This window comes from Diadema antillarum, unplaced genomic scaffold (genome assembly GCF_040938485.1).
Source record: "Diadema antillarum isolate AM-2024a unplaced genomic scaffold, OU_Dant_1.0 scf00000018, whole genome shotgun sequence".
Lineage (NCBI taxonomy): Eukaryota > Metazoa > Echinodermata > Echinoidea > Diadematoida > Diadematidae > Diadema > Diadema antillarum.
In genome coordinates this window covers 313834-330928 of record NW_027270907.1, presented here as the reverse complement: position 1 = coordinate 330928, position 17095 = coordinate 313834, and the positions used below count along the sequence as shown (strand labels likewise).

Here is a 17095-nt window from a genome sequence, read left to right as displayed (position 1 = left end):
CCGGCCTTTCTTCCCTTGTGCATAACATGTGTGGCGTACGTATCATATGCACAGTGTACAGTAGACCAAGCGTTGTGGGACCGGACGCGTACATGGAGTCACTTTGAAGGGCAAATGCAATGATTTAGCAGGTTAATTCTTACGCCGTTTTCAGAGTATGTTGTCTAGAAGGCCTACATGAGGAGTCTATATCAAGTCTTTAAGATAAAGGGTGCATATTCTATGTAAAATAAGTAAGTTTTCATGCGGGAATTTAAGTGTCCGAAACCCAACCCCCCCATCATACTTATATGTGCGGGATTTCCGAGTGCGACGTGCGTAAATGTTTGGGACGAACATCTTCGGACGTCTTGACCCACAAAGGTATGTTAAAAACGCTGAAAAATGCTGTTAGTTTTCGAATTTTCGACCCATTTTATAAAACAAATGATGCACAGGATTATTTCGTGGCGTTAGTGGAGGCGTATAGCTCAGAGTGCACTATACGCCTACACTAACGCACTCTATCCTGTGCATCATTTGTATACTACTGCTAGGGCATGATCAATTATCACAAATTATTATACCTACCCACTAATGAATGCAGAGGGCGCTTATAATGGAATCGATGTTAGGGACTCTGATCTACATCATTTTTAACTTTTGATCTAAAAATACTCCAAAACAACTCATTATCCTGGCAATCACGACAAGTTTCTTGGTAGACCCATTCGATATATTGCAAGCAAATTCCAAACAGTGGAAGATGAATTAGAGCCCTTCTGAGTACTACAATGTCTTGTTTTTCCCGTAAAATAAAGACATATAGACAACAGTGTATATACTTGGTCCTTGATGAGTTTATCAGAGTGGACAGGGCAATGCAGTCAGGGAAATGGAGGGGGAAGGGATCGCATGAGGAACTCGACATGCAGAAAGTGTTCCAAGACGGGCTGTTTCCCCACAAAATTTCTGCCGTGTGGGGCTGAACTCTCTCTACCTCCTCAAAGTAAGTGAACAGTGTTTGACCCTTCATGTGTTTTGAGTGCCAAGTGGCACAATAAACCCCGCAGCATTTTACACACTGTACAAAGTCCCTGGCACAGAAGGAGTTAAATATGGAATGCTTGAAGTTTCAAAGTGTGATGTCACTGCAGTGAGATGATGTCATGATGACATCACCTCCCAAAACTCCCAAAGGTCTGTACAGAACAAAAAATACCCCCAAAAAGTTTTTAGCGTAGTCCATTATTGACCAGCTACAAATGTACAATACTAGTACAAACCCATCTCCTCAAAAAGTCATTATTATTGGTACAACATCATCATAATGATCTGATATGAAAGCTAACTAATATTCATACTGATGTTGGCTCAAACTGTGATTTTGTTTCATTACAACAGATAAGATATTTGGTGAAGATTTGTGTACTGGTAATACAGACTTGTGATGTGATAACATAATCAGCTCATCTAATCTGTGCAAGTGGGTCTGAGCCAATAACACTGTTCTTTGATAGAAGACCAAAGATTTCGCAGCAATGTTTGATTCAACGATGGCATTTGGCAGCGAAAGAACAAGTCTAGGTCAAATTTCAGCTGAAAGTGCAATTAAGAGCAATACGAATTTATTTTTAACTTTGGACTCTCCTTCCTCTTTCATTTGTATCCCCATGGAAGGCTTAAGATGACATTATACACCCTTTACCATGCCACAATTAGAGCTGCATAATGATTAGAAAGTTGTGGTTAATAATAATATCTCTTCATCATGGGCCAGTCTTTTAATACAGGTATAAATAGTTGATTCTTTGTTTATGTGGTTTTTCTCTTTATTTTTCACTTGAATCGCAGATAAGGACTATCACATTTTAAGATCTCTAACACACTCTGTGAAAGTACACTTACATATGGGCGAGTTTTTTTTTTTTTTTCATCTTGCATGGATTGGAGTAAACAAAACTAGCACTGTTCAAAATAAAAGCATGGTGTTATTACTGGAGATGAAATCGGTCGGAAGTAACTGCTCATACTTACAAACATTGTCGATACGGTCCTGTCCTGTGCCATATAAATCCCACAAATAGCATAGGCAAAGTTTGTGACAAGTACATGTAGGTGCTGACATGATGATTTGTGTCTGCACTTGTTTAGATTACATGCTATAAACAATAGAACTGCTTTGTTTCAGTTCTCTAATAATGGCACTGTCATCATTTTGCTTGTTTGATTGTAATACACATACCTTTACAGTCAGTTTGATATCGTCATGTTATTTTATTCAAAAGCTGCACCAAGAATTTTATCAATCACATCGGTTCTTTTCTTTTCTGTCTTTCCACTTCATCTCTGAATCAAGTTCCATACAATTCTCACTGTAGATGAATATTGAAGGGTAGTAAATATTTTCCTTTGCAATAAAACAAAATGTATCTTTTTTTGAGATAGAGGAACTTCCCCTGGTTTTCCACAAATAGCACCGTAAGTGTGTCAGGAACATCACACATGATTTATGATTGTTATGTATTGTGAAAGACAGGCAAAATTTAAAGCGCCTAAACTGATATCAATGCTGGGTGACAATCCAAATTAACTCATCAAGTCCTAAAACAACATTTCTGTGGTTTGGTTATGATGCACTGTGCCTTTTTTATCATAATTTTTATAATTCATTGTTTACTGTTAAAGGTGCATGGTCCCCGTGTTTTAGTCAAATGCGTACGCGGGCGCATGGCGCAAGTTTCCTATAGAGACCTACGCTATCGACTTCTTTTGGCGCTTACGCTTTGGCCCACTTTCCCGAGTCCGAAGAAGTCCGATTCACTGTAGTCAGTGGTCCGATCACAGTTCGGCTCATGATTCGGCTGAGGGGGATGACAGCTTTCGCAAACTTCTTTTGTGATGTCATAATAACAAGCACATATGCACGCACCCTGGCATTACTACAGACTGCGCGATGCGCAGAGAAGACAACAAAGGCAACGTTACTTAGCAACACCTACGCACTTTACTCTTGATGACAGCTCTACTTCGGTAGTCTTCGGCAGTATCATCAACAGCGCCATCTACACTACCGGGACTATGCCCCTTTAAACCAGAAATTTTTGCATGCATAACACTTAAATGGTAAAATTTTGCAAGGAGCAAAGATTCGCAAAAGTAAAATGCAAACAAAAGTTTTTGTTTCCTAAATACACTGAATGCCAGTACAGAAGAAATTCTATTGCAATGAAGTAAAGGAAAAAAAAATCATTATCTGTATATCTTTGTATACTTAGTTGGTTCAGCTTTAACGAAATTTCGATGATTAAAATAAAAGAAAACTGTTGGTCACAAGGATTTTGTTGTATAATGGGAGTCACCTGTAGTATAGTTTTCGTTTCTCTATGACATTGGATTTTTTTTCTAGATGTTTCACTAATTTGTTGTCAGTCAGTCCATCTTTAGAATCTTTCCCCAATTTGATAATGACAAGATGATGATTTCTGTAGTGTGGCAGAATTCACAGGGATTCGACGGGTAAAGGGTGCATCTTTGATGTTTGTATAATACATGCATTATCTACACTTGTAAGTGATTATAAATCATATACAAAATGTAGATTGACTTTGTGTGTACCACAGGACCTCGTCAAAGCAAGCACTTCATACCAACCAGAAGTGCATCTGCTCCCTTATGAAAACACTAACTGCCAAAGCCAGTTTCGGTTCATGCAAACTCTGCGGTGCTACAGTACGTGTACGTGGCCACTTAAGGGCACCATAGATTGTTTGTTGTTGCTGTTGTTATTGTTCCTGCTGCTGCTGCTACTGCTTCTGCAGCTGTTTTAGGTCGTTCATTTTTGGCTAAATTCTGTACATTGCATGCAAAGCTATTGTTTTGCAAGTACAGTAGTGGCAATTAGACAGTTTCCTAAACTCCATGAAGCAACAATACTTCCCACTGTCGTACCTGTTCATATTTACAAAGTATTCAATCTCTGACATCACTCATACTAAGGCTCATAAAGCGCATTCTTAAACTCTACAGGGATGGCTTTATTCTAATGGCATAGCCACCAGAGAAAAACCTTAAGAATGCTACATGAATAGGGAGATGTAAGAATTGGGCTGAAAATCAGATTCACACAGGAAACAAACATATTCAGGTACTCAATGTACTTCCAATGTGCTCGACTTGGTACAGTAGGCAGAGTTTGGGTGGTTCAAACGTTTTTCGCACGCAATGAAGGGATCCCACATTTTTGGTTGCACTCACTGTCCACTGGCAAGTTGTTGTTTTTTTGCCCTTGGCAAGTATGGATGTACTATTGTGGCAAACTATCCTGTTATCTAATAGAATTACAAACAATTCAATAATTCAAAACAGAGCTTAAAGCAGATTTTGGCAGAGTTTGTTTTTTTATGACTGAGAGAAATTATCAAAACCATTTATTCTTTCTTGGATGTGGGTGTAGTCCTAACGGACCTACTCATTCTCAGTATTTCAGTATTAAAGCATGTTTGTACCATCCTCAAGAGAATGCAGAATTATATTTGTTGGGAATGTGTACATACACTGTAGTACATACAGAGAAAGTAAAAGTTAAATTGAAAGTAAGTGTGCTATATCGTGAGTGTAGCATATAAATATTGGCAGCAAATGCATATGTGGATGATGCTGACCAAAACTCTTCACACTTTCTTTTGACCAGTGACTTCAACTTGACCACTGCATTAAATGCTAGACATCATATAAAATGTGACTAATCATTATGATACCCCAATGAAGTCTCACACCCTATAGCCCGCGAACTAATACGAGTCAAAATCATAACATTCATGCAGTCTCACACAATCCAAAGTGAGACATCTTCATTACATCTTGTCCACACTCTGAACAACGAGGAATGTCTCGAAATGACATTGAATTTCTACAGAGTTTTTTTTTTGTGAAGCAAGTTTCAATTTTCTTCGAACTGACCTACAAGTTTTGTTCTTGAGCGGCTGCACTCTTGGACATCTGACCACATCTATGTACGTCAGAGCTGATTTTTCTCAAAACTGTGTTTAATCTGGTTGCCAGTTTCCTTCCTGTTTTAACTTTTAGGTTTTAAGAAAGATAAATGTCATCAGAGAGCTTAGAATTCCCCCCAAAAAATAAATAAATAAAAATTATGAGATATCACAATCAGGAAATTAATGTACGTAACCAGTAGCACGCGACAAAATGGGAATTTACTGAAATACTAAAATGAGATTATTAGTTCTGGTTCCTTTCACGGAAGGAAGTCCCTGCAGTATGTTTACTGTTACAAGGGTCTACACTAAAATACTTGGTGGAGCTATCACAGTGTACAAAGATCAAGTCTTCACTTCCCACGGTACACTGCATTCTGCACATGGTGCGAGCGTGCTGTGTGCTTCAGGCCATAATCACGGTTACCCATGGTCACTGGCAATTTCCTGCCTTTAACGAACCTGTACATAAACTACCATAATCTCTTCTTTTTTCTTTTTTTTTCATAACAGTTGTCGTCTAACCATCTACATAAATTTTGTAACCATGCTAACCAAAAGATATTCACATTACATTATAAATTCAAAATATTTGCACAAGCTGAGGTTCACAATGAATTCTTTGTTTAGGCATCAAGGGTGGTATTCTGAAATCATTCCTAGGAAGAAATTTCTTCCTAAGTCAGGATTTCTTCCTAAGTGGTATTCTGAAAATCTTCCTAAGTTTCTTCCTAAGTAGACTTAGGAAGGGGTTGGGAATATGCAAATTTCTGACATAGGAAGAAGTTGTTACAAGTATTCTAGAATGCACTTAGGAAAGAATTTTAGGAAAATATTTAGGAAAGCTCCACCCCTGTCCTAAGTATGTTGTTAAGAATAGCAAACTGCAAGCATCGTGATAGGCGCGCTTGTCAGTCATTGCGCGCACATGTACTTTGATGCGCGAAATGAGTGTGAGAAAGGGGACATGCCGCGCACTCGTGTATTTGACCCTACGTCATAGTAATATGCGATTGTCATTGGTTAGTTCCTTATCATACGGCATTTCGTATTGGCTTAGAAAAGGACGTGGGTGGGGATAAGGATGGCCTAATTTGCATTAAGAAGTGCCTAGGAAGAAATTTCAGAATACCAATTTTGTCTTTCCTAGGCACTTCCTAAGTTTCTGACTTAGGAAGAAACTTAGGAAGAAACTTAGGAAGATTTTCAGAATACCACCCCAAGAGTATGGGATAATAGTTTGTTTATAAATTTTATAGAATCTGGTAGCACATACACCTGTACACAAAGAAACCCAACACAATTTTTATATATTCTAAGACATACTTGAGTATCATAACCTTAGAAAATTAGAACCGGGAGTAGTTACAGGGGAGAAAACATGAACTTTATCTAAATCACCCAACAATATTGTGTAAACAAACAGCTAGCACACAGCACAAGAAGAGAAATACATGCACATATTCAATATGTTCAATGAGAGGATAAAGGGAGAAAATAGAGATCAGGGGGGTGTTTCATAAAGCTGTTCTTGAAGTTACGAACGACTTAAGAACGACTGGTGATCAGTTCTCATGCTGAATTATTGAAATTCTGGTAAGTATAGCACATCAGAACTGATCACCAGTCGTTCTTAAGTCATTCCTAAAGAACAGCTTTATGAAACACCTCCCATGACACTTTTGGAATGCTTTAAATACCATTCTAATCAGCATATCAAGCACACTTTTTTGAAGATTGGAAGACCCTTAAAACAGGAAGGCAGTAACAGATATTTCGTGTCTGGCACTAGAAAAAAAAAAAAAAACAATAACAGTCTCCATCTACATAAGATTATCCTAACACATATTCTGGCAGAAAAGAAAACCAACAAAATTGAGTGCTCTGGAGTGTATCAGGTGGTAAGACATCATCTGAATTTGAGAAGCCTAATAAATATGGCAAGTCGTTTTGTCCGTTTCTGATGAGATTCTAAGCACGGCATAGTTTACTCACAATGGACAGCCATTATTCATTGTATTATACCAACACTCTATTAATAACACTGAATTAACTCTTAGGCAAAATAAAGATGTGTCCTTTAGTTGTACAGTCAAACCCCATCTACAAAATGTATAGCAGCCACCCAAGTGAGATGAAAAATGTGGCTGACATTATAGACAGGTGGCCACTCATAGACAGGTTTGACTATGATTGCAGAATTGTGTCACGAATACCAACAAATTATCGTGCTTAAAATGAACTGGCCAGAATTTAAACATGTAGCTCGTGGTTAAAACATCGAATAACAAATACAATGGTAATCAATAACTCACTGATCAGCTATGTGAAGTTCCTCATATGAACATGCAGAGGTACAAATTCCGATGAACAATTCCCAATATCTTCTATGCGGTACAGGACAGGGTATTCCAAACAAATTGCTCAGTTATACTGTGATGTGTATTGTGGTTTTTGCTGTCCTGAGGAATATTACTCACAGCTGTATTCACTTTCAAAGTATCCTTCCCTTTCTCATTCACATCAGCTGCAAAACGGAGAATACTAGTACCAGACGTTACTCCCCCGAAAGGTAATTATCGCCCACTGTCAAGAATTCACAACCCCCGCCGATCCCTGCAAAGGAACGTCTGACAAGAGCAGCCCAGCTGTACTGCTGTCTGGCACACCACATCACAGAACGTAACATAACACGCAAGCTGTTGTTGTTTTGTTGTTGTTTTTGTATTTGAATTCACAACCCCCGCCGATCCCTGCAAAGGAACGTCTGACAAGAGCAGCCCAGCTGTACTGCTGTCTGGCACACCACATCACAGAACGTAACATAACACGCAAGCTGTTGTTGTTTTGTTGTTGTTTTTGTATTTGAAGCACTTGGCCGGGGACTTGCCTCACATCAAGGCTGGACCACGTTGTATGTGTAGTTCACATTTTCCTCATAAAAGCTTCTTTTTTTTTCAACCAGATACGCAGTAGAAGCGTAACAGACTTTCAGAGCAAACGCATTAAGAAAGGTGTCCTGCGTGCAAGGAAAGTAGAGTGCAACATTTATCCTAAGTTGTGTGGACAAGCAAGAATCAAAATAATTTCACGAGATTGTAGGTTCCTACTGTGGACGTATAGGCACCACATGCACAAATAATTTAAAAACAGCAACAGCAACATGATATTCAACATGCACTAGATATGGGGCTGTTATATTCTATTCAGTATGCAACAGCTGATAAGTCAACAGATATAATTTGTTGATCGTAGAAAGGAAAACAAACCATAAGGGTGTGGAGCATTCAAACCCCACATACTGTAAACGATGACTGGGAGAAAGACCAAACAAGTTCTTGACTTGTACAAATGAATGATACTTCTATACGGGAAGGAAATGGAAGAAAGTGGAATGCAGAACTCTTTGGTGTCATAATTATGTTTTTGCGATGTGTGTGTGTGTGTGGTGGTTTGTTCTTTTTATTGCTTTGGGCCTGGTGGGAAAAGCGCACTATAAATAATAGTAATAATGATAATAATAATAATTGTTGTTGTTGTTGTTGTTTCTTTTTCTTTTATATTAAAATGGAAGATGATGATTTGTTGGAACAGCTCCAAGTTGCATTCTCAGTTGTAATCTACACGTATCACCCTGACAAACATGCTTCAAAACTTAAACATGCTGTTTATTCATATATGAAAGCATGGCAGATACACTGCACCACAGTGTAAAAACAGAAATTTTTGCATGCATGAGATTTTTGTGAATTTCGCCAGGAACAAAGATTCGTGAAATTAAAATGCACATGAAAGTTATTGTCTATAATATGTATTGAATGACAATGGCAATTTGCCAAAGTTTCATGTCACAAATACTTCTGGTTTTAAAGTGTGAATTTTTAAATTTGTCCCAGTGTATTTCCTTCTGACCAACCTGAAGATAGTGAAAGGAATGAATGATTAAATGAACGCATAGTTTCAAAAAAGGTGAGTCTCACTGACCAACATGTAATTAGTGTCAATTGAACTAGGAATGAATGGCCGAGTGATAAATATTTAGTGTTGCACTTTGGCAATCTTAGTCCAACTACACTGTATATTATGCAATGTGAATTTCAATACCCTGGCTGGCAAACAGACTATTAAATTCAAGTCATGCTGGAGGAAAATTTTGATATCTCTAAGCCTATAAATAGTATCCAGTATTTACAACGTAAACCATGATATATACGTGACAGCATGATGTGTATTTAAGCATTGAAATCAAACACAGGGTACCGTAATTAAAACAAAGAATGCTCTGAGAAGGAGGCTAGCCAGAAGGCTGCATGTGCATGGAGCGTCAGCAGTCGACACCATCAGGAAAAGGGCAATTGAGAATTGTAGAGGGCACTAGACTTAAAGCACTTCAGGGGGAAGTAACACTGTATTCCATGACAACCATTCCAATTTTAGCTCCTGAGATCAATCCACAGTACAAAATAATCGCACATGTATATGACACAGAATATTACGAGAAACTGGATTTCTCATCTATACCAAAATTCATTTTGATTAAGGGCATTAATTTTACTGTAGTATACTTAACAAAAACATAACCAAAACAAAGTTTCCAAAACTTTTTTACAGTGTAAGGGATACAGAGGACAGCCAGAGTAGATACGAGTGTAGATCTACGTGAACTGAACTGAATTGGCTTATAAGATTCTTCTATAAGACTCCCAGCAGCATTTACAATGTACAAAGACTTTGAAGGGAGACTACAAGGGAAGGTCCGAAAGACAAGATAATTTGACTGCCTGAAAGTTTATACCAAAGTCTGCTTGAATTTGATGAAATATTGTCTCTTTAATGGTATAATCTGGGCATTTATCCTGTAAGACTTGACTTCCAAATAGAGCAGAGCTACCAAGTCTCACACATTCTGCGTGAGACTCAAGAATTTAGGGGCCATCTCACCATCTCATGCATGACACCCATTTTTCTCACGCATAGGGCGAAGTCTGCAACTTGGGCCTATAATAATGAGCATAGCTCAAAAGATTAAAGTGATAGTTGCAATTGAAGGTATATTTCCCTTTTGTCTTTCAAAATAAGTAAAAAATAATCACTGAAGTGTGCACCTGATCGCACCATTAAGAGCTAAAAATTGAAAAAGCTCCCTACCGTGGGAGGCCACAGGGGGAAAAAAACCCTCCCACACCCTCGCTCGCGCGCACATTCGCGCGCCGAGATACTGAGTCATGAAAATCTCACTCATAAGAATTGTTTGAACTTGGCATCCCTGATAGAGGGAGAAAATTGTACACTGTATCTGCAATGCCAAAACCCAGAATTATCCCAGTAATGCTAACTAGTGTGATAAATGCTTTCATACAGTATTAAAGGACAAGTTCACCTTCATAGACATGTGGGTTGAGTGAATGCAGCAATATTAGTGGAACACATCAGTGAGAGTTTGAGCAAAATCGGACAATCCGTTAAAAAGTTCTGAATTTTTGAAGTTTCTGCTCAGTCATGGCTGGATGAAAAGACTACTATAGCTTGTGATGTCACATGAGTACAACGATATAAAGAAAGAATAAAGAAAATTCAACATATTTCCATTTTTCTCGCATAGCAAAAGAACACTCGAATTCTCTCTTTCAGAAGGCAGGAGGAATAATATTACCCTTAACATACGTCAGTAGCAAGTCGAAGAAATGTACACTTTATTCAAAAAGTAAAGTTTTGTGAAATTCTCTTTTTATTTTCCTTATGTAGTTGTATGCATGTGACATCATACACTGTAGTAGTCTTCTCTTCCAGCAGTGACTGCGCAGATACTTAAAATATTCCTAACTTTTGAACGGATTGTCCAATTTTCCTCAAACTTTCACTGATGTGTTATACTAATATTGCTGCATTCTCTCAATCCTTACGTAAATGAAGGTGGACTTGTCCTTTAACAGAAAAAAAGTGAAATGCACAATATTTTCTCACATTTTAGCAGTCTTTTCAAAGAAATTTTCTTAATGTATGTCATGTCATACCTGCATTATTATGTCTGAAAATCTACAATGCGGATTGCGCTTCTTCATCTATAATCTCTACGAACAGAGCAATGACCGTGACAATCTGGATTTATGGGATACAGTGTACAATGATCATTAGCACTTCATTCATTATCAGACTTCTTCGTTATGTTCATCACTTTAAGCAAGCAGCCTTCATCCTGCTAGTTTCTGCTTACACAGTGTACATTTACCAGCATGTGTACACACTTAGTATTTTCCTAAAATGCATGTTGACAGCTTTTACACATAAGTACTACAAACAGATTGAAGTGTTGCTTTCCAAAGAAACAATTCATAACTTAGTGCAAGTGTCAGCAAAAGACTTTAGAAGTGTAGGGTAGAAAATAACCCCCTAATACCCCTGTCACACTTATTCGTAATCAGCACGAATCAAGCAGAACCAGCCGGAATTAAAGATTTTCCAAATTCGTGCCACATTCGGGAGAAAAATTCAAATTCTAACAGTACGATAGGGAATGCTCTTCGAATACTTGGAATCCTTCTCGAATCATTCTTGCACATTCCGAATGAATCAGCTCTCGAATGCTGCTCGAATGTACTTGGAACACTGTAGGAATACTCAGAATACTGTTAGAAGAGGGTCAGAATCTTTAGAAAGCACTTCGAATGCCGCACGAGCGCGGTTCGATTGCTGCCCGAAGTCTGATGGTCGGAAAGCGTCTCGCATGCAGTACAAACTCATTTCAAATGCGGTCAAAACGTTCCAGGAATGGCTACCACATATACTTTGAATGTTCACGAATTCAAACAGAATGCAGCCCGAAAATTTGAAATACTCTTAGAATGTACTTAGAATGCAACAAGAATGTCCCGTGTGTGTCAAGAATGCCACCGGAATGGTTTCCATTAGCATATAAAATGGTGATTTTCACCAGTCTCAAACTCATTTCGAATGCGGTCAGAACGTTCCAGGAATGGCTACCAAATATACTTTGAATGTTCACGAATTCAAACAGAATGCAGCCCGAAAATTTGGAATACACTTAGAATGTACTTAGAATGCAACAAGAATGTCGCGTGTGTGTCAAGAATGCCACCGGAATGGTTTCCATTAGCGTATAAAATGGTGATTTTCACCAGTCTCAACCCGATCATCCTTGGACCATTTTGCTTTGCTACAGATTGCTGTCCTCCAGCAAGACCTTCTTGAAAGAGAGTGTCTAGGCTAGTTACCCCCTTGGCAATTACCCCAGACCCTTCCTGTGACCCTAACCCTACTCCTAATCCTGAACCTAATCCTAACCCCAACCCAAACTCTAACCCTAAAGCTAACCCAAATCGTAATCTTTACTCTAACCTTTTCACTAACCAGTATTTAACTGGGGTAATTGTGTGAGCATTTGAGCATTTGAGATATTTTGGCAGAATTTGAGGTGCAACACCGTTCCCATTCTCCCTCAGATGAGATCAGATTGTTTCAAATGATCTTAGAATGCCGTCAGAATATTTAGAATGCCGTAGGAATATTTAGAATGCAATCACAGTCCAGTTAGAATACCCTTCGAATAAAAATTGATATTTCTCCACTTCGAATGCTCCTCGAATGTTTTAAGCATGCTTAAAACATTCGGGCTGGCCACAAGAATGGGCCCGAATGTTCGGAACGCACTCAGAATGTCGTCAGAATTTTTAGAATGCACTTCGAATATGCAGGAAGGCAGGAGGAATTTTCATTCCAACGGCATTCCGGCTCATTCTGCCTCTAGTGTGACGGGGGCATAAATGGGAAAAAATGTCATATGAGTATACATAAGCAGACCCACTATCCATCCTTTCTGACTGAAATATAGGAGTGATTTGGCTCAAAAGTAGGAAAGAAAGAGCAGTTGTAATAGGAGTGTGTAGTAAAATCACCAAGAAAAATAGGAAATTCCTATTACAACAGGAGGGAATGGTCGAAATTCAGATTTTCTCCTCCAAATTCAGAATGGTTGAGAGGTCTGCACAAACAATCTCTCTGCTTTAGCAGATAAGCGCACACTCAGGCCACTTTGGTACAGTAGTTTGCGCAAACACTAGCCAGCACCGCAAATAAACCCCGCTTACTCATACGATACATACAACAGACGTATGAATATAAAAGCATGAAGACAAAGATAAACTTTATTGGTGAAAAACTGAGCAAAGAAAATGGGACTCCATCAGGATTCGAACCTGAGACCTCTGGATTGCTAGAACGGTGCTCTATGCTCTGACTGAGTTATAGAAAGCCCTAGTACAGTGTTCATCCTAGAAACCCTTAATTCTCAATGCTCAAGTGGTCAAAAGTTATTGTAGTGTGTGTTGTATGTGTGACACACACACACACACACACACACACACACACACACACACACACACAAACATTAACCTTACATAAACCCGAAGGATGTATAATCAACTTCTAAGGGAATAATTGCGAGGGATCACCAAAGCAGCATTTGAATTAAACGAAATTAAAGAGAAACTGACCAGAAATGAATATAATCTGTTAGTGAAAAATTGAGTAGAAAATGGGATTCCATCAGGATTCAAACCCAAGACCTCTGGATTGCAAGACCGGTGTTCTACTGACTGAGCTTTAGAAAGTCCTAGTACAGTGTTCGTCCCAGAAACCCTTAATTCTCAATGCTCAAGTGAGCATCACACTTCCCAACAAGCTGCATATGATTCACTCTCATGCAGAACAATGATGGACATTACAGAATGGGTAGTGACAATCCCGTGATTTCATTGGTCAAGGGCTATGTGTTGATTTTTACTGGCCGCACACTGCCTCACAGAGGACAGCAACCGTAAACACTACTGCGCACTTGTAGCAAAGTTTTGCACACTAAAGCAAGCGTTCGCACACTTGGTAAGAGACGCCCAATGGCTAGAAAATCATGCATGCAGTTATTTTTGCCATGCATCCAGTAATTGCTGGATGCATGGTTTTTAGGCTTTCGTCTATGGCAAGACAAAAGTAAATGCATGGACCAGTAAATTTACCAACAGGTAACATGATCAAACAAGGCAAGTGCCATAATGTGTCTCGCCCATACGCGTACAAGAAATTGTACACGAATGGGATATAACAGCTTTAAAAAAAAGAGATACAGAGAAAAAGAGATAAAAAAGGGTAAAAATTCATGGCAAAAAAGAAACGTGGCATAAAAACTTAACATTGGGCCCTTAAAGTTCATTGACCCCTGCCTGTGACCTTTGACCTTGTGGTGACCATTAATTCCCCAAGGGACATCCACCATCCAAGTTTGGTCAAAAACGGACCTATGGATCAAAAGTTATGACCCACAATAGAAACGTGCCATAAAAACTGAACATTGGGCTCTAAAAGTTTGTTGACCCATGCTTGTGACCATTGACCTTGTGGTGATCATCCACTCCCCAAGGGACATCTACCATCCAAGCCTAGTCACAAATGGAGTTATGGATCAAAAGTTATGACCCATAATAGAAACTTGCCATAAAAACTTAACATTGGGCTCTAAAAGTTCGTTGACCCCTGCTTGTGACCTTTGACCATGTGGTGATCATCCACTCCCCAAGGGACATCTACCATTCAAGTTTAGTCACAAACGGACCTATGGATCAAAAGTTATGGCCCATAATAGAAACACGCCATAAAAACTTAACATTGGGCTCTAAAAGTTCGTTGACCCATGCTTGTGACCATTGACCTTGTGGTGACCATCCACTCCCCAAGGGACATCTATCATCCAAGTTTGGTCACAAATGGAGTTATGGATCAAAAGTTATGGCCCATAATAGAAACGTGCCATAACTTAAAACTTAACATTGGGCCCTAAAGTTCATTGACCCCTGACTGTGAGCTTTGACCTTGAGGTGACCTTCTAATGTGGTAAAATGTGAAACTTTGTATGACCCCTCTTCCCTCGAAGTTTGATTGCAATTGAAGCCCAGAGTAAAGAGTTATTGAAATTTTTGTAGCGTTACGACGGACGGACGACGGACGGACAGACGCCGCAGGCGATTCCTTAGTCTCCCCTCACCTCTGGTGGGCTCAACAAAAATGGATTTCTGGCAAGAAAATTTTCCCAATTCTATAACACAGATCATACACACGAGTACATACACTGTACATAACCTTTGACATCAAGCCAGACTGGTTCACTATATATGCATGCATACACAAACTCGTACGAGTGTGTGCTGAGATATCCATTCTTGACATACTGTACATTCTAGGGGGCATTTCATCAAGCGTAAATTGTCTTACATTTTTTCTGACAATGCATTTTAAGTTACTGAAATCCTTGCATCTAATTGGCCAACAACAAATTGTCTGAAAAAAAAAAAAATATTTGACAAAGCGCTAGATGAAATGGTTCATTGCCACTAGGTGTAATATCAGCACAGTACAGACTGTGTTACACTTGAATTTTATCATCGTGATCATGGGCCCTTGTTACTATCAAAACTACCTAGGTCTAGATCGGTAACCTGCAGTAAAAATTCTTCCTCCTATTGACCGATTCTGTGACGCGCTATGTATATTTTTGGCATGGGCAGCGCCATTACTCGGTGTCTCAGCCGACCCCCCCTTCCCACTCCCCATCCCTCTCCCTGCATTAGCACGCGCGCAGAATGAAAAACTGCTTTAGCCAATGGGCGTCTCGTACTGAGTGCGCGAATGCTTGCTTAGTGCGAGAACCTTTGTTACAAGTGCGTGTTCAACATGTTGCCCGGGGTGGGGGAGAGCAGGGGGGGTCGGCTGAGACACCCACTATGGCTGCGCCCAGTGCCATGAAATGTCTGCTGCCCTCAACGAACCCGAATCGGTCAATAAGTATAACTGCGACCAGCTCGAACGCGAGTTCACAATCTGTACAACTTTACAAGGGAGTGCCCCGGGGTAATCTGGGAATTGTGCACTTTATGGCCCTATATTATCAGTACCTCATTCCCTGTGTGCCAAGATGATATCCCATGAACCACAGCGCACTGAGCAGCTGGCGAGCTTCTCTTGCTATATGGAATGCTGTTTGACAAGTGATAACATCACTACAGCCCTCCTCACCCTTCGATTTTGACACATCGAACACTGCGCGATATCGCGTCTTTTCTCTCTTAGAATCTACTTCCTTAGTCTTCAGTGATTTAATCATATTCATGAGAGAACAATGTTAATTTATGCCTAGGCCTACAGTGACTAACTAAGCATTATTTATCTTTGATAGATCTAATTGGACCTAAATTTAAGTGACAACAATGTTGAACAATAATTCAAGAATGTTACCTAAGTAATACTAGTAATACCGTACCTGCCTAAATCATAATACAACTTAGATCCTAAATATTCTAAGTTTGCCAATGCACACTGAATTTTGATAGACCTACGTTACTAGACTCTAACGGCCAACGGTAGAGCTAAACCAGCATGTGATCAGATTGTAACATTTTAGGTCTAATTTCTAGAATAGATCTAATAACACTATGATCATCAGCATCGCAGCAGTGCGGGGCAGTAGCCAGTGCAGTGCCGTACAGTGCCGTGCATGCAGTGTACTGGGTGCACACTCCGCTCAGCTCCGCCAGCCTGTCTCCGTTACTTCCTATTCGAGGCCAAGGCAAGGGTGCCTGATTTATATGCATAGCGAAACAGACAGGCAGGTTCACAGAATCTACAGTAACCCAGCACTTTGACTCTCACAGACGATAAAAAAAACATTCTTACCATGCAGATTATAATGTCACTTTCTTCCTGTGTAGTTACAGAGCTTCGCTGGTGTATGACGTTTTGTAAAGACAGGGCCTCTTCCTTTTAATTCTTATTTACCGACACTAGTGTCAAATGTCAACAGCAGGCTAGGCCGCCGGCTAGTGGTGTTGTGGTACACACTTTACTTGTGCACTGAGCGAGCGCGCGAGCAAGGTAGCAGGAGGAAAATCGAAAATGAAAAGTAAGCGACAAGTACAGCGTACAGTACACTGCACTGCACACACGTACGTCACACGAAACACATGCAGATATATGGTGTCTTCAAACACACAAGTCACTCTCAAAATTAGCTGTATCAAGTGAGAGCTTATAAAACTCATCTAGTACAAGTATCGAGT

The 17095-nt window shown here is 39.5% G+C and overlaps 1 protein-coding gene across 1 annotated transcript in view; it reads right to left on the bottom strand.

The window, feature by feature from the left end:
• LOC139727743 (inositol polyphosphate-4-phosphatase type I A-like) overlaps nt 1-16843 on the bottom strand; it is a 94404-nt gene extending 77561 nt beyond the window's left edge. The window contains exon 1 of the mRNA XM_071638726.1: nt 16713-16843. The gene's annotated coding sequence lies outside the window, so the exon portion shown is untranslated. The remainder of the gene's footprint in view (nt 1-16712) is intronic.
• Nucleotides 16844-17095: the final 252 nt, after the last annotated feature.